The sequence below is a fragment of the Phocoena phocoena genome, chromosome 6, assembly GCF_963924675.1.
Source record: "Phocoena phocoena chromosome 6, mPhoPho1.1, whole genome shotgun sequence".
Taxonomy (NCBI): domain Eukaryota; kingdom Metazoa; phylum Chordata; class Mammalia; order Artiodactyla; family Phocoenidae; genus Phocoena; species Phocoena phocoena.
Window position 1 is genome coordinate 51,944,511 of NC_089224.1, and position 18,736 is coordinate 51,963,246.

Below are 18,736 nucleotides of genomic sequence, written 5' to 3' on the forward strand. Positions count from 1 at the left end.
ATACATTGGCCTAAACCTGGAGAAACATAAATGGACTATTTCATGTAAACCCCTCACCCACATTCCCAGAGGATGAGGGCATTTTGGGTATAACATAGTTTTATGATAATTACGAGCATAAGCAGCTTGTAGAATTCAAATAATCAATTTTAATTTCTGTCTCCATCACTAACGATTACTGACAAGGAAGTTCTCAAGATGAAATTATGGAGTCTTCCTCTGGAGACTGCAAACATAAGGAAAAAGAGAAGTTGTAAAGAGATGGTTTTATTTTGTGGTCAGTCAGTTTTGGAAAATAAATTCAAAAGCAGTAGCTACAATCAACAGTACAGAGAACCTTACATTCATAAGGATACCAGTTTACTTTAGCTGTTAGTGAGCAGTTCCATGTAGAAGTGTTATCTGTAATGTATATGTATATCTTTGTGAAGAAGCTTTGTTATAGGGATGCAAGATGGAGGTAGAGTGATTACTACGGTATTACTTTTATGGTTTAAATTTGCGTTTAAAAAATACCCAGGGTAGTCTTCATACTAGAGGCCAGACACCCACGGAGCTGACTCCTGTCTTCTATCAAAACCTGCTTTGGGGAAATTAGTCATTTACTCTTTAATTTGAGTTTAAATAAATGCATTGAGCTTTCAGTAGTAATTACATTGAAAACTCTATGAGTATTGTAGAGTTAAGTAGTTCAAGTTCAAGCCTTGGGGAGAAGTGGTGCAGTCTGGTAGGGACAGGCATTCTTTTTGACAGAACCCTTCCTGCAGAGGTGACTGATTCTTTCTCCTTGGGCAAATAAAGCCAGCCCCTTGATCTTTACTATCAGGCAGGTCCCAGTGATGCTTCCGGTGAGCAGCAAAACAAAAGGTAGTCGGTTCTTTGAAGGTGATTTAGCACCTAATTGTTATTCAACATTATATTTTAAGTCATTCTAGCTATTGCAGTACAACAGTGCTTTTTTTTTTAATAAGAAATTAATTATCTGAACAGGTTTACTTCTTGGATTTAGTTTGGTAAATGGCATATAACCAAATAATAGTTTTGAGTAAAACTGACATCACGGCACATGAAAACCCAGAGGGGTCTTTTAGGATGAGATAGCATATGTCAAAGTCATCAACTAACAGCTGTATAAATATTGGTTGTTGCCCTTGTTATCTAATCTAATCATTTACAGATAAGGAACCTGAGGCCTTTGGCACTAAAAGAATCACCTAGGCTAGGTAAGGAGCAGTCCAGAAGAACTGAGTTCCTAAATACAGAACGCATTCTACTCCATCAGGCTGCCTCCCAAGTTTTAAATGGTATCTCATGAACACCAGATCTTTTTTTTTCTTTTTAACTTTTCCGAGCTTGAATGTAAAGAAATAAAATGTAGAGACTTAGTGATTATTTCCTAAAAAACTAGTGTCAACAGCTGCTTTCAACGTTCAGCACATACCTTAGTATATATCAGTCAAGCTGTATAAGAAAGTTATTTGTTCTGTGTAACTTTCCATCTGACAGTCACATATATTGATATGCACATAGATTTACATACCTATATACTTCCTGGTGTTAGAGAATGAATATATTGTACATGGGAGCATTCTGTGTATCCTTTAATTGAAGAAGAAAGTGGAAAGATTTTAGAATAGCCATAGAGTTCATTCAGCCAACCACTCAGTAGTAGTATGGATAGTGGAAATGCAAAGATGAAGAAGACTGACACAGTTCTTGGCTTTATGGAAATTAGTACCTCAAGTAACTGTAGGGTATGGGTATAGGGAGACAGTCAATCAAGTTTGATGAAAGTATGGGGAAAGTTATGGTGTTGAAATATAGAATCTTACGGGGACAAAAAAGAGACAGACGCATACACCAGATCAGTGAAGGCGGCCAGAATAAAAGTTAACCAGGGGTGCTTGCTTCGGCAGCACATATACTAAAAAAAATAGGAACGATACAGAGAGGATTAGCATTGCCCCTGTGCCAGGATGACATGCAAATTCGTAAAGCATTCCACATTTTTATGTGACCCAGCAATCCCACTACTGCGCGTATACCCTGAGAAAAACCATAATTCAAAAAGAGTCATGTATCACAGTGTTCATTGCAGCACTATTTGCAATAGCCAGGACATGGAAGCAACCTAAGTGTCCATCGACAGACGAATGGATAAAGAAGATGTGGCACATATATTCAAGGGAATATTACTCAGCCATAAAAAGAGACGAAATTGAGTTATTTGTAGTGAGGTGGATGGACCTAGAGACTGTCGTACAGAGTGAAGTAAGTCAGAAAGAGAAAACCAAATACTGTATGCTAACACATATATATGGAATTAAAAAAAAAAAATGGTTCTGAAGAACCTAGGGGCAGGACAGGAATAAAGACACAGACGTAGACAATGAACTTGAGGACACGGGGAGGGGGAAGGGTAAGCTGGGAGGAAGTGAGAGAGTGGCATGGACATATATACACTACCAAACGTAAAATAGATAGCTAGTGGGAAGCAGCCGCATAGCACAGGGAGATCAGCTCGGTGCTTTGTGACCACCTAGAGGGGTGGGATAGGGAGGGCGGGAGGGAGATGCGAGAGGGAAGGGATATGGGGATATATGTATATGTATAGCTGATTCATTCTGTTATAAAGCAGAAACTAACACACCATTGTAAAGGAATTATACTCCAATAAAGATGTTAAAAAAAGAAAAAAAAAAAAGTTAACCAGGGGAAGGGCAGTGGTATTCCAGGAAGAGGAAACAGCATGTATGAAGACTCAGAGAGAGCTCAGGATTGGAAAGAAGGTCAGTAAAGGTAAAGCTTCAATAGGCAAATCTGCAAAAACATTGTTTTAGGAATTCGTCAAAAGAATCAGTCTGCCAGTCTTCCTTATAAGTTTCCATTGGAGGCTCTTACACTATACGTGAAGTTGTTTTTTCTGACATGGTATTTGTTCTTTATATTGATTTTCAAGCATCTAACATTCTCCGTAATGTCCTATTTGAGTAAAATTATCATTATCATCTATAGACATATATTTCTTAAGCTCCTACCAGTTGTGAAGGCCTGTATACTAAGACTGCCACATCTGAACCCCGATTATAGTAAAGGATTTAAAGTTGAAAGTATTAGGTTGTTCTTGGTCTGTTCAGAGAGACCAAGTGTATATCCTTGAAGCTACTTTTTTCCCTACAATTCTTTGTTTCAGTGATTTCACCTCATTATTCCTATTCTAATTCCCTTGGTTCAGTTTCTTAAAAATGTATTTTGAAATATTTAAGACATACAAAAATAGAAATGTTTCAACAAACTCTTGCATGCATCACCCAGTTTAAGAAATAACATTTTGTTTAAATTTATTTGAATAAGATTTAAAATAATTAAATAAAAAATTTAAATGAATGTATGAATAAAGAAACAAAATTTTAAAAAAAGATTAATAATATCCCTGCATGCCTCTTCTCCCCAGTCTCATTCCTTCTTATCCTGCTACATCAAGTGGTAGCTCCTCTCTTACATGTTGCAGTTAAGGGGGTCTTGTTCCCAGTACTTTTATTGCATGTACTTTTCTGGCACGTGCATTTTGTAATGTTTCTGATGCTGAGAAGTCTAATCTCTCTGCCATCCAATCTAGAGAGTAATCCTCTGACATTTTACTGCAGGATAATTTCTCCTAGGTTTGACAGTGAGTCAAAAGACTCCAGGCTCCAGTGCTGTGTTTCCAAGGGTTACAGAAGTTCTCTAAGCATCGTTCCTTGACGTATAACATAATAAAAAAGCATTGCCCTTGACTTTTGTTTTGGTAATTATAATCAATAGATGCTTTAGATATGTAAGAAGATGTATACATTTCAGAACAATTTTCCTTTTGAGTATTGGAATGAGTGCTAATGATGACGAAAGTGTCCTCTGCTCATTATTTCGGATCAAAGTTGATGGACTCTAATTAAACTGAAATATTTCAGCTCACAGTACTAGTTAATTCTGCCTTGTATATAGGCTCACTTTGCAATATATGCAGTTTGCAAACAGATATTAAAGAATAACAGCAAAAGAGCTGAATGCTGAACCTCAAACCTCTTTATGGTAAATTGTTAAATGTTTTTCATGAAAATTTTGGGGATCACTTTCTGAGAAATCCCTCCACATCTAGAAATTTCAGTTTCCAGTTACCCATGAAGGAATGGAAATGATTTACTTATTATTTGCATTTGGAAAGAGTATTTTAAAGCTATATTTGTGTGGATATCACAATTTCAACATGATTTACTATCTTTAGGGTTAAACCACATGTGTATAAAGGATCTTTTGAAGAGCAGTAGTAATACAGTTAGTTTAGGAAATGCCACAACTTCAGCTTCCTGTTCCTTGCCTTGGCTTTCTTAAAAAGTGAAGACTTTCTGCTCTGTCCTGTCAAGGGCAAATGCAGAAGGAAGGAACCAGAGGCAGGCCTGCCCCCTTGACCTGTCCTGCTGGGCGTGTCAGTTTGCTAGATGAGACCTGGCAGCCCTGGGCTCTGTGTCCGGGGACCCTGCAAGTAGGTGGGGGCATTCCTGACTTCTGTGATCATAGCTCCCTGTAGGTGCAGAAGACAGCACAGCGGCCAATGAATCCATCTAAATATTTAAGTAAAGTAGGACGAATAGTTCAACTCATCTTAGGAACTTGTCAAAATTTAGGATTCTATGAATCATTTACGAGACACAGGAGTATAAGGAGTCTGTTAAATTTCTAATTTGAAAATTTCTAAGGTGATGTCCATCTTAGAAAAGAATATAATACTAAGACTTGATCCCTAGCCCTCTAAGACATTCATTGGACCTCTGGGCTTCCTTCCTTTCACCTGCTAACCTTTGTCTTCCAGTCTTCCTTTTCTCAATTCCCATTATATGGAGTAAATGTGGTGGCTTTTATTTCTTCCTTGCCTTTCCCTGAGCGGGTGAGTGGTGCCAACAGCTGAGTGTCTTCTTCAGAGAGCGTCTAGGACCACTGTGCATTTTGTGTGTTTGGTGGTGGGCAGGCCAGGCACGCACAGAGTTAAGCCCACGGCCGCCCTGTGTTAACTGAGCATTTCTCAGTGTAGCCAGGTCGTAATCCCTAAGCAGATGCTTTAGGGGTCTTGTTATTGTCCAGAAGTGGCTCTTGTATGAGAAAAATGCAGCCATGCAGAAATGGCACACACACTGTTGACTCGCCCACCATGGCTTAAGGTTTTTCCTTTATAACATCCATGAACCCGTTTCATCTCTACCTAGCCAGAGAGAGTGTTGGCGCCTTCCCTATCGCTACACCTTTAACTCGTTAAAAATAAAAAATTAAACAACAACGACAATAAACTAGAATCACATCATAACGTTCCCTACTGATAAGAGGTTCTGGTTTTCCTTGCGTTCTTTTCGGTTTGTCGTTGTTGGCCCAGACCTTGCCCCTTTCTCAGGTCTTTCAGCCGCATCGTGGCCTTTCAAAACTTTTAAGTCCTGTAATACTATATTTTGTGAAGAAGGGAAAAAAATGAGATTTTTTTCTCCTTGCTTTTGTTAACCCATTCTTGTTTTAGGCTCCAACAAAAAGGGTTTTTGTTAACTGGAGCTTAAAATCGGCCAGCTTGCAAAGTATTCTCCCTTTTTATGCAGGGAGGATTAGCTTGGCATGTTATGCAGTTCCCTTGTATGAGCCATTCACGTGTCCTGTCAGAAGGTGTATAATTACTCACTTCACCATCAGCAATCATTCTTAAGTTAAAACCTGTTTTAAACCTCTCATTAATATAAATCATACCGGGAAGGTAGAAAATACACCTTCAAAAAGAACGAAGTGTTAGGGAGCTAATCTGTTCTTTTCATAATAGACCCAGAGTAAATAATTTTTACTTAGCGCTTTTCTCTCTTTGCAATCAAAATAGTTTGTGATAAAAGATCGGGTACCAGGGGTTGCATAAATGTGCAGTGTTTTATTCAGACAGGATTGGGCTTCCTGCTTGGTGCCAGCTTCGTTTTCTCTCTGTCACCCTTGAACAGTGAAGTGTGTAATCCTCCATTCTTTTAAAGTCAGCCCCCTGACAGAATTTCCTCTCTCTCCCTCTCTCTCTCTTTCTCTGCCCTTCTCTCTCTCTCTCCCCCCTCCCTCTCTCTCTTGCCCTCTCCCTCTCGCCTTCTCCCTCTCCCTCTCTCTCTCTCTCTCACAGACAGACAGACAGACACACACACACACACACACACACACACACACACACGCACACACACACACACACACACACAGACACAGAGAGATTCAGGAGTACAATGTTTTCATTTTTCAGGCTTTTCTTTCAATGAACTATCCCAGTACAATGTTTTCATTTTTCAGGTTTTTCTTTCAATGAACTATCCCAGCATGCTTGGCTAGCTAGCAAGCAGTCTGAACGTATAAACAATGCCTCAAAGTATGATTTTTCTTCATGGAAGAGCCTTAGGCCAAGGACTCAAATATCCATGGTCTATTTATTCATTAGCAATGTGTTCTAGTACAGGTATGGTAGCTGTAAAGGCACAGCTCGAGTTACTCATCTTCCTAACATACAGAGGCTGCTTCTGCTCTTCCTCCATGCCTCCCACACCAGAATCTCCCTGCCACTGCATCAGACCTGTTGTGGTTGTGGAACATTCAGTCCAAGTTGGGGCCTCAAGATGAGGGAGTTAGGCAGTCTCTGAAAAAATGTCTTAAATTCTTATACATCCTGAAAGGCCCAGCCAGATCTGGCGTTTGCCCACCTCTCCAAATTCATTTCTTGCTTTTCTCCCTAGCGCTTCTGACTCATCATCTTGACAGTCTCCCTTTTCTTCTTTAAATTTGCCAAAGAGCCCTACTCTTTTCTACCTAAGGGACTTCACTTCTACTAATCCCATGTGTCCCAGTTAATTTTTACTCATTCTTCAGGGTCTAAATTTAAGCCAATGTGCTTTCTTTTTTCCACATTTTTTCAATTCAGTGCCAACGATGTACCAGAAGTTATTCTAGGTCCTTGAGATTCAGGGTTGCTTTGAACAGATGACATCCCTGCTCTCATGGGGCTTATATCCTAGGAAAGGCCTTCAACATAGAAGTCTTCTTGGACATTCCAATCCATGTGGGCCCCCTTGAAGTTGTGTTTCCATAAAACTCTATGAGTCTTCATTGCGTTTTCTTCACTCTGAAGGAATAAAGGAATGGCTGTCTCCCTGTCCCCAAACATCTTCCAATTATAGTCTTCCTGAATTCTTTTACATCACTCTTACACTGTCTGAAACATTACACTAATTAGAAATTCGTTGGGATTGACAGACTTTTTCTTAAAAAATAAATATCAATTACCAAAAGCAATTGTTTTAAATTCATATCATCTGCTTTTCTTTTAGCACCTGGTGGACATTAGTGGCTGCAGGAATGAGGACAAGGTTAAGTTGAGAGGTGATGCTTTTAGTGCCTGGAACAGTGGGAAGTCCAAGGTGGCTGGCACGGGGCACAGTGCCTCGGAGGATGGGTGTCAGGGAGATGGGAGTGCCCACAGGGAGAGAAGAGGGTTTGGAAGTGAAGGTTGGCTTTCTTTAGGAATTTAAATAGAGAAAGCTACGGCCCCCCTTTTCTTTTTTTGTCCCTTGGGAAAGAAGGGAAGGAACTAAAATTAGTTAATCTTTTACGTGCCGAGGACTTTACCTATCTTATTTCTTTTTTGTTTTTTTAAAATTTCTTTTAAGGCATTATTTTATCTCCAGTTAGTATTTAAAGATCAGGTCTCCTTAATTCCAGAATTAGAACATGTAAAACTGACCCTCTGCAGCCTCTGGGTACTCAATTAATGTCTGTTGAATGAATGAATTCACTGTATAAAGACTTATTCTCCACTTTGGCATGAGTCTTCAAGCCAGCTTCCCTAGACTCAGATTTCATGTTGGTACTATTGGTACCATAGCTGAAGTGCATTCAGAGTTGAGTTGGGCTTTGTGGGCTGGTATGAAAACCTAGTCACCTTGTATGATATTGTTTTGATAGGAGATTTCAATGTGAGGTCCAGACCACTGACTAGCCTATGAGCTTTTGGAGCTCTGGTTCCTTAGTAAGTTGGGGGTTACCCATATGTGAATACAGAGGTGATATGAAATTAAATCTTATGTATTCTGTTTTCTTGTGATACTTAGGATACTTCTAATTGAGTTTAAGTGGTTCTCTCTCTTTCTTTTTTTTTTTTTCTCATAAATCTCCCCAAAGCCTTTTTATAAGCAGGTAGTATACCTAATAATGTTAGTAATAAAAGTCATCATCTAAAAATATTTAAAAGAAGTCAAAGGAAAAAAGAATTTCTAAGATCCCCCAAATATAAGATCTTTTGACATGTCCCTGTTTCATACTGAGTCACCAGGAACATGACATTAAGCTGGTTTTGATTTGGGTTCAAGTGAGAGAGAAACCGCGTTAGTGATGAATTCTAATAAGATTAAAATACAGTCACAGAGAGAGACCCCAGATGGACTGAGAGAGGCAAACCATGAGGTCCTTTCTTATGTAATGGTAAAGGCTGGCCAGAAAGGAAGCTTTTTCACTGGAATATTTGCAAAACTGCATACGCCAATTTACAAGCAGTTTGAATTTATATGTAATTGACATATTTCAAAAACATTAAATGTTGGGATTGACATATATACACTAGTATGTATAAAATAGATAACTGATAAGAACCTGCTGTATCAAAAAAAATAAATCAAATAGAATTCGAGAAAAAAAAAGACATTAAGTGAAGAGCGACATGTTTGCTATTTTGACCACTAAACTTGAGTGTGTAGTGGGAGTAGGTAGGCCTTAGTACATGGGCTCAAGTAGAAGATTATTTGGTTGAGGTGTGGGAAGCACTAGTAAGAAAAATAAGGTTCATATCGAGTCCAGTGCCTTTGATGTGTATGTTTCTATTCCTATATAATAACTTTTAAAGTCAGCTTCAACACAGTATATTTTTACAGTTATTTCTACTGTTCCTATAACAATTTTTAAAAAGATACATAGAAATGCAAAGTAGGATGAGAAATCTGATTAAAGGAAGAGTAAATGAGTGATTCAAAATGAGTTACAAATGAAATTTTGTCTTTAAAAGGTATTATGTTAAAGTACACTTGGAAAGAGAAATTATGTAAAATTAAATTCATAGATATAGATTCTTCCAAAGTACCAAGAGACGTGGTAGTTCAGTGGATGGAACACAGGCTCTGGAAACCTGGGAGGCTCTTCTCTGCATCTCACCAGCAGCATTAACTCGAGCAAATTACTTAACCTCTTGAGGCCTCTCTTGTTCCTCACCTGTAAGATAGGGCTGATAATAATAGTATCCACCTTGACAGTCTGTATTGAGAAAGCCAGCTTTTGTGAGGCTTCTTATAAATGCCTATTTATCAATGACCACTCACACAGTGACTGTTCTCATCAACAATTATATAGCAGTAGAGGAAATAGATATTTTTAAAAAATTATTACAAGTAAGTCACAACGTATTGTTATTATCTTCCTGTTTTCATGACAGGATTCCTATTACTTAGGTTCGGGAAAATATCCAATTCATGAAAATCCAAAGCAGCTCTGCTTTTGTTCTATAGTACCTGTTATAATACATTTCAAGTTTAAAGAGGGACATTTCAGAACAATGTTCATTGATTTAAAAATTTCATCAATTTTTTGTTCATTCAATAAACAGTTTCTGAGTACCTAGTAATATTTTATGTCTTATATTAACCTCTAAGAATAAAAAGCAAAGGCTCTTTCCACAGTCATCCACAGGGATGTCACAGTCTAAGAGTAAAGTTTTACCAAGGAACTGGTAATACACTAGACAGTGGTAAGTGGCAGAAAGCTTTGAACTGAAAAATAAGGTTTTAAAATTGTAGTATTTTGGGGGCATCCTTAGGAAGGATTCTACACACACACAGAGACACAAACACACCTTGAGTTTATAAGTTAGAAAGCCATTGAAATGTAAACAAAAAAGTCATTTAAAAATTTTAGTCCATAGCAAAGACCGAATTATCTGAATAACTCTAATTGTTCATTTCTAAGGTGTCCTTGGCTGTATTAATCTAATGTTTATTTTTAAAATGTGATTAGCAATTATCTGGAATACTTTTAAAAATATATGCTTCAGTTAATAAAGTTCATGTTAAATTTTTTTTTGTTTTTTGTTGTTTTAGACTCATAGTCTTATATATTCATTGCTGTTCTTGAGGGTGTTTTTACTGAATAGATTTTAATGGAAAATATTCTTTAAATATTGCTTATTGGCTTACTGGATGAGAGATGATTCATCTCTCAATGAATTAATATTTTCAGTTTTGTTACAAAGCCAAATTGTCATCATTAAATGATTTTAGAAAAAAGTAACATTTTCTTTAAAATGTAGAGTACATACCTTCTCAATTAATTATTTTGTCAATGTTTATTGAACAATGAGAGCCAATTTAAGATTACAATAATTGAATCTTCTGAACTAGTGTTAAAAAGTTTACCAGATCAATGTTCTAAGTCGTTATTTTAATCAATTTTGTTGAAATGAGATCCATTCAAAAGGAAATAAAACATATTTCAGCACAATGACCAAATATTATGTACAACCAATGTAAAAGAAAAATTCATTAGAAGCAATTATATTGGCCTGGACCTTTAAATATTTTGTTCTGTGTTTCCAAATACTTTTTGGATCTTTTTGTAGAGAATGACAGCAACTTTGGGAGTGAATCCTGGGAGTTTGGTAGAACCAGATCTGCTTCTAAGCTTAATGCCTGCTTATTAAGCTGGAAAACATTATTATTTTTTTATATTAGACTTTAATATCATAAACAATGACAGGCTTTTCATGTTGTTTTCATAAAACAAAATTTGCTTATAAATCCAAAGCCATAAAACCACAAATACCCCAGAAACAATCCATCACTTTGTTCCATCCCGAGTTCACTTTATTGCTTTCAAATATATAAAGTGCCCTGTACTTGAGGAAGAATACAGTGTAAGGATGAATCCAGTACCAAATAATCACTGGCCTCTCAAGGACAGCGTTTATATTTATTTATTTTCTCATAGCACTCCTTAGGATTTAAATCCTTGGATATCCAAATCAAATGCATTCAAGTAAACAAAGCTACAGGTCATATTTAAAAAATGCTTTCAGAGGAAAATTTATACAATTCAAAAACTGCTTAATGTCCTTGAAGGGAAGAAACTATATACCTACATTAGTGGTAAAGAAAATATGAAACTGGAAAATACATAATTCTGGAAAAGAACAAGACAGGGCAGATGATTAAACTGAGATCATATAAAGCTTGATTTTTGTTCAGGACACTTTCAATTTCATTTATTCTCTTTGGTTCTTAGCTGTTTATTTTTAGTGGTGAGATCATAGTTTTCCATGATTAGGGAAATAGGGTCTCCATATGGAACTATGATGTGGAGTCCAGAAAATAACCGTGGTATCAGTGGAACAGAGGTCTCAGCAAATGCTGGTGTAGTTTCACCCCCAACCCCAGTATTAAGAAATAATTAACATACATCACTGTATAAGTTTAAGGCGTACAGCATGATGGTGTGATGTATATTGTGAAATGATTACCACAACAGCTTTAGCCAACATCTATTTTCTCATAAATAAAAAAAGGAAAAAAGAATTTTTCCTTGTATTAAGCACTCCTAGGATTTACTCTCAACGACTTCCCTATATATTGTACAGCTGTGTTAGCTATAGTTATCATGTTGTACATTACATCCCTAGTACTTATCTATCTTGTAACTGGAAGTTTGTACCTTTTGACCACCAGCCTCCAGTTCCCTCTCTGCCCACCTTCTGCCTCTGGCAATCACAAGTTTGATTTCTTTTTCTGTGAGTTTGTTTGTTTGTTTAGATCCTACATGTAAGTGAGATCGTACAACATTTGTCCTTCTCTATCTGACACATTTCACTTAGCATAATGCCTTCAAGGTCTATCCATGCTGTCACAAATGGTAGGATTTCTTCTTTTTTATGACTGAAGTAGATAGATAGATAGATAGATAGATAGATTAGATAGATAGATAGATAGATGGATCGCACAACTTTTTAATCCATTCACCTGTTGATGAACACTTAGATTGTTTCTGTGTCTTGGCTATTGTAATTAATGTTGCAATGAACGTGAGTGCAGATATCTTCAGAGTTAGTGTTTTTGTTATCTTTGGATATATTCCCTTTTCTCCACATCCATGTCAGCATTTGTTATCTCTTGTCTTTTTGATGATGGCCATTCTAACAGGCAGGAGGTGATATCTCATTGTGGTTTTAATTTGCATTTTCCTAATGACTAGTGATGTTGAGTATCTTTTTATGTACCTGTTGGCCTTTCATACATCTTCTTTGAAGAAATGTCTATTCAGTTTCTTTGCCCATTTTTAATTACATATATTTTTTGCTACTGAATTGTATGAGTTCTTTATATGTTTTGGATATTAACCCCTTATCAAATAAATGGTTTTCACTTTGTTGATCGTTTCTTTTGCTGTACAGCTTTTTAGTTTGATGTAGTCCCACTTATTTATTTTTGATTTTGTTGCTTGTGCTTTAGATGTCATATCCAAAAAATCATTATCAAGGCCCATATCAAGGAGCTTTGTTTCTATATATTCTTCTAGGAGTTTCATGGTTTCAGGCCTTACATTTAAGTCTTTAATTCAATTTGAGTTAATTTTGGGGAGTAGTATATAATATGGGACCAGTTTCATTTTTTTGCATGTTAAGAGCTAATTATCTCAGCACTACTTATATTTAAAAATATTTTATTGATGTATAATTGATTTACAATGTTATGTTAGTTTCTGCTGTACAGAGAAGTGATTCAGTTATACATATGTGTACATCCCTTTTTATATCCTTTTCCATTATAGTTTATCACAGGATATTGAATATATTGGGTTGACCAAAAAATTTGTTTGGGTTTTACAAACTTTTTGGCCAACCCAGTAGTTCCCTGTGCTATACAGTAGGACCTTGTTGTTTATTCATTCTATGCATAATCATTTGCCTCTGTTAATCCCAATCTCCCAATCAATCCCTCCCCCACCACCCCTCAGTACCACTTATTGAAGGGACTGTCTTTTTTCTATTGTGTATGCTTGGCTTTCTTGTCAAATATTAGTTAACCATATATGCTTGGGGTTCTTTCTACATTCTCGATTGTGTTCCATTGGTCTGTTGTCTCTTTTTACACCAGTACCCTCCTGTTTTGATGACTACAGGTGTACAGTATAGCTTGAAATCAAGAAGTGTGATGCTTCCTGCTTTGTTCTTCTTTCTCAGGATTCTTTTGCAATTTAGGGTCTTTTGTGGTTCCTTATAAATTTTAGGAGTGTTTCTGCTACTTCTGTAAAAAATGCATTTGGAAGGTTGCATTAATCCTCTAGATCAGCGGTCCCCAACCTTTTTGGCATCAGGGACTGGTTTTATAGAAGACAATTTTTCCATGGGAGGGGGGAGGGGATGGTTCAGGTGGTAATGAGAGCAATGGGGAGCGGCAGATGAAGCTTCACTCGCTCACCTGCCACTCCCCTCCTGCTGTGCGGCCTGGTTCCTAACAGGCCGCAGACTGGTACCGGTCCATGGCCCGGGGGTTGGGGACCCCGCTCTAGATGATTTTGGTAGTATTGACATTTTAACCATATTAGTTCTTCCTGTCCATGAACACAAGATACCTTTCCGTTTATTTGTATCTGCTTTGATTCCTTTCATCAATGTCTTATAGTTTTCAGAGTAGAGATCTTTCAACTCCTTAGTTAAATTGATTCCTAAGTATTTTATTGTTTTTGATGCCATTGTAAATGGGATTGATTTCTTTAGTTCTTTTTCAGAAAATTCATTATTACATCATTATTAGTGTATAGAAATGCTACTGATTTTGCATGTTGATTTTGTATCCTGCAACTTTACTGAATTCATTGGTTGGATCTAAGTTTTTTATTGTTGTTGTTGTTATTGTTGACTTTTTAGGATTTTTTTATATATAAAATCATTTTTTATATATAAAATCTGCAAATAGAGACAATTTTACGTCTTTTTTTCCGATTTTGATACCTTGTTTTTTCTTGCCTGATTACTCTAGCTAGGACTTCTAGTACTATGTTGAATAGGTGTGGTGAGAGTGGGCATCCTTGTCTTGTTCCAGCTCTTGGAGGAAAAACTTTTAACCTTTCACCAATGAGTATGATATTGGCTGTGGGCTTGTCATATATGGCCTTTATTATGTTGAGCTATGTTCCTGCTGTGCCTAATTTGTTCAGAACTTTTATCATAAATGGATGTTGAATTTTGTCAAATACTTTTTCTGTATTTATTGAGATGAGCATATAATTCTTTCATTTTATTAATTTGATATATCATTGATTTATTTGCATATGTTGAGCCACCCTTTCATCTCAAGGATAAATCTTACGTGAACATAGTGAATGATGCTTTTTTTTTTTTTTTTTTTTGCGGTACACGGGCCTCTTGCTGCTGTGGCCTCTCCCGTTGCAGAGCACAGGCTCCGGACGCGCAGGCCCAGCGGCCATGGCCCACAGGCCCAGCTGCTCTGCGGCATGTGGGATCTTCCCGGACCGGGGCACGAACCCGTGTCCCCTGCATCAGCAGGCGGACTCTCAACCACTGTGCCACCAGGGAAGCCCGAATGATGCTTTTAATGTGCTGCTGAATTTGGTTTGCTAGTTTATTTAGAATTTTTGCATCTATATTCATCAGGGATATTGGCCTATAGTTTTATTTCCTAGTAGCATCCTTTTCTTGTTTTAGTATTGGGATAATGCTGGCCTCATAAAAGGAGTTTGACAGTGTTCCCTCCTCTTCAGTTTTTTGGAAGAGTTTGAGAAGGACTGTTGTTCATTCTTCTCTAAGTATTTGGTAAAAGTCACCAGTGAAGCCATCTGGTCCTGGCCTTTTCTTCATTGGGAGATTTTTTGATTGCTGATTCAATCTCCTTGGACTACTCAGATTTACGAGTTTTTCCTTGATTCAGTCATGGTAAGCTTTATGTTTCTAATAATTATTCATTTCTTCTAGGTTGTCCAATTTGTTGGCATATAGCTGTTCAGTGTGGCATAGCTTTTGTAGCTTAGGACTTAAGCTACAAAAAAACAGTCCTAGCTTAGGACTGTTATGCTTGTTGAATATGGCCTTCTGAGTAGGCCAGAAAGATCTTAAAAGTTGTTTATTGTTCAGGGAAATACAATAAGGGATGAGAATGGATTTAAGGAGGGACTCTTTTATTTTATTATGAGCTTATGTCTTTGAGTATTGTTTAGATTGTTTATGGGTTAGGTAGAAGCCTATTTGCTTGAAGGACAAAATCCCAGAAGATACACAGAATGCCCATCAGTGGCTTCTTGGCCAGCTGGAATGTAGTTGAGGCGCTGATAGGATACAGGGTGGCTGGGAAGGAAGCCATGGCCAGAGCCTGTGAGACCAGGTGGGTTCCTACTGCTTCACTTCTCTGTCAATCACAGGCACTGCCATTTCCTTATCAGACGTAGGTGTGGAGGAATTGAGCTAGAACTAATAGGAAGGTTTTTCTGCTTTTGCGTTTCATTGAAATTAGATTGGCTCTAACCTGTTCCTTTAACACAGCTTCCTCCTTTTTTTCCTTTTTTTTAACCATTGAGGTCAAATGTAATTTTTCAAAATTTTACTTCTTGATTTCTCTCTCCCGTGGAATTGCACAACAGGGAAAGAACTTGAAGTATAAAGGAAGCCAGTGTAATTATTAAATCATGAATGGTTACATTTTCATAGATAAATGTCATAAAATAAAAAATTCTGGAATGCTAATTTTTAACAATGTTCATATCTAAATGTGTTTCTTCTGGGAACTGTGGGTGGGAATTGTGCATGCTAAAATTGATGCAAATAGGTTGCAATTCAGAAAAACAATTCAACATAGAAGTTTGAACTGGAATCTAATGTAGTCACTTATCAGTAAGTGGAGGGCTTGGTTAAAGTAGATCAGCTCTGAGATCTGCTCTGCTGCTCACAGTATACAGAGTGCAGCCTGGCTTCTGTCAGGATAGACTAAGATTTTTGTCTTTAAGTCCCTGCTCTGTGGTTCTGTGATCTGGGCATAGTGCCTAACCTCTCTGAGCCCCTGGTTAGCTGTGTAACTCAGAAGACAGAGCTGCAGGTAACATTCCAAGGGAGCAGCAGAAAGAAGGAATGGATTAATGCTGAGTCCAAAGACTAGGAAGAGTTCTAGGACAGAAAAGGCATTTGATCTGGTCTGCATGGAATGCGGGTTCCTAAACGCAGTGGATAAAGAGAAGGACAGACTTGTCTAGGGGAGTAACATGGGCAAAGGTACAGTGGTCCAGCTCACTGGGGCTTGAAATGCATGGCTTCCTGTCAGGGGAGCTGAACCTGGAGTTTAGGAAATGGCCTTTGAGGACCCCGAACGCCATATGAAGTGACTTTATTCAGTAGGTGTATATGTTTCTTGTGCTGTGTAACAGATTACCACCAATTTAAAGCAACACCCATTTATTTATTTATTTATTTATTTATTATTATTTTTTTTTTGCGGTACGCGGGCCTCTCACAGTTGTGGCCTCTCCCGTTGCGGAGCACAGGCTCCGGACACGCACGCTCAGCGGCCGTGGCTCACGGGCCCAGCCGCTCCGCGGCATGTGGGATCTTCCCGGACCGGGACACGACCCCGTGTCCCCTCCATCAGCAGGTGGACTCTCAACCACTGTGCCACCAGGGAAGCCCAACACCCATTTATTAATACGCAGTTTTGTTGGTCAGAAGTCCAGAGCAGTGTGTACAGTCTCTGTGCTATTATAAGACTGAAATCAAGGAGGCTGCTGGGGCGAGTACCCATCTGGAGGCTCCGGGGAAAAGTCTGTTTTCAGGCTCATTCTTGTTGGCAGAATTTAGCTTCTTGTGGTTGGAGGATTGAGGTCCGCATTTCTTTGCTGGCTCTCAGAGGGCCGTCCCCTGTCCTTACCATGTAGCTCTCTCAATTTTCAAGCCAGCAATGGCACATTAATTCCTTCTCCTTCTTTGAATCTCTCTGACTTACCTTCTGAGATGAGCCAGAGAAGATGCTCTACTTTTAAAGAGCTCATGTGATTAGATCAGGTTCACCTGGATTACTTCCCTAATTTAAGGTCAATTGTGTCACTTAACATAACCTAATCGTGGGATTAAAATCCATCATATTCACAGTCCCAGGGACTGTGCAGAGCATGTAGACCAGGGGGCAGGAAATTTAAGGGACCATCTTAGAATTCTGCCTCCCACAGAACTGCAGGTATCTGAGCAAGAGAGTTATGTGTTCCAAGCAGTATTCTAGAAAGTTGACAATAGTAGAATGTAGAGAGTGTTTTGGAAAATATGAGAGACTGGAAGCAATTGACACAGGAGGAAGTCTTTGCAATATCAAAGGGCTTTAGTACTGCTTATGTCCTGTTCAGTACTGATTTAGTACAGTTTAGTTTGAGAAGGGCTTCAGGGCATTGGAAATAGGGATCCAAGGATCGAAAGGTCTTGACAACTTGCTACCTTCAGCTAGGAGCCAGGATAGTATTCCTTTGTGGTTTTGGAGGGAAAAATAATGGGTGGTGCTAAGGAGATGGTCTCTCTATGCCTCCCGCTCTGAATCATGTACTGGCATTCTGAAATATGTACTGGCACTTCACTTTTAAATTAAATTCATGATTTCCTCTTTATTGTTTAATCCAGAAGCCAGTTTGAGGACTGCTGGACCTTTCTAACACCTTTATTTTATAAATGAGAAAACAGAGGCTCATAGAGGAGAAATGGCATCTCTGCTAGAGTTTCTTAGTTTTGCCAAGTATGTAGTTTAGTTTGAGAAGAAACAACCCATTGGTAAAGAATGAGTAGAGGGGGCTTCCCTGGTGGCGCAGTGGTTGAGAGTCCGCCTGCCGATGCAGGGGACGTGGGTTCGTGCCCCGGTCTGGGAGGATCCCGCATGCCGCGGAGTGGCTGGGCCCGTGTGAGCCGTGGCCACTGGGCCTGCGCGTCCGGAGCCTGTGCTCCGCGATGGGAGAGGCCACAACAATGAGAGGCCTGCCTACCGCAAAAAAAAAACAACAACAACAAATAAACAAAACAAAACAAACAAAAAAGAATGAGTAGAGGGGTAGAGGGCATAAGAAAGGGCAGCTTATGAGATTATCTCATGGATTCAAGGGAGACTGGGATTAGCTTGGTTTGGGATTCATTAGGAAAACTTCAGTCGTGTAAACGGGTCTTAGCCTGGCTATTGAAGGAACTAATGGAGAGAAAAATCAGAATTGCCTCCATAAAGGTCTGCAGACAAAGCCAGTTCTGTGCAAAGTTGGGGGATAAAAGATGCTCCAGAGGCAGTGTGGTACAGTGGCATGAGCTTTGAGGTCTTAGGTATTTGAGCTGTGTGATGTTGGGGAAACTGTTTGCCTCCTTGAGTGTCAGTTTTTCCTACTGTATAATGGGGCTAGTAATTTTGCACATATGAATACATAATAACAGTTCTGTGGGTCAAAACCAGTTGAATATCTGAAACCTTATATGTTTCAACCTAATCTATTAATACCCGATAGGGTTGCTGTGATGTCTGGCTGTGATAATGCATGTTTAGCACAGTACACAGCATATAATCGGTACTGAATGTATAACACCTGTTTGTAATATTATTCAAGGAAAAGGAGACTTCAGACTTTGGAATTTAGGCAGAGAGGTTAACCTTTCAAG

The 18,736-nt window shown here is 38.4% G+C and overlaps 1 protein-coding gene and 1 non-coding gene across 10 annotated transcripts in view; both read left to right on the plus strand.

Annotated features, from left to right (window-relative positions):
• The window catches only part of NFIB (nuclear factor I B), a 433,275-nt gene that overhangs the window by 282,222 nt on the left and 132,317 nt on the right, over positions 1 to 18,736 (plus strand). The window lies entirely within an intron of this gene.
• On the plus strand, positions 1,901 to 2,011 carry LOC136125259 (U6 spliceosomal RNA). The gene has a single exon (XR_010656026.1). It is a non-coding gene; the product is annotated as a U6 spliceosomal RNA (small nuclear RNA).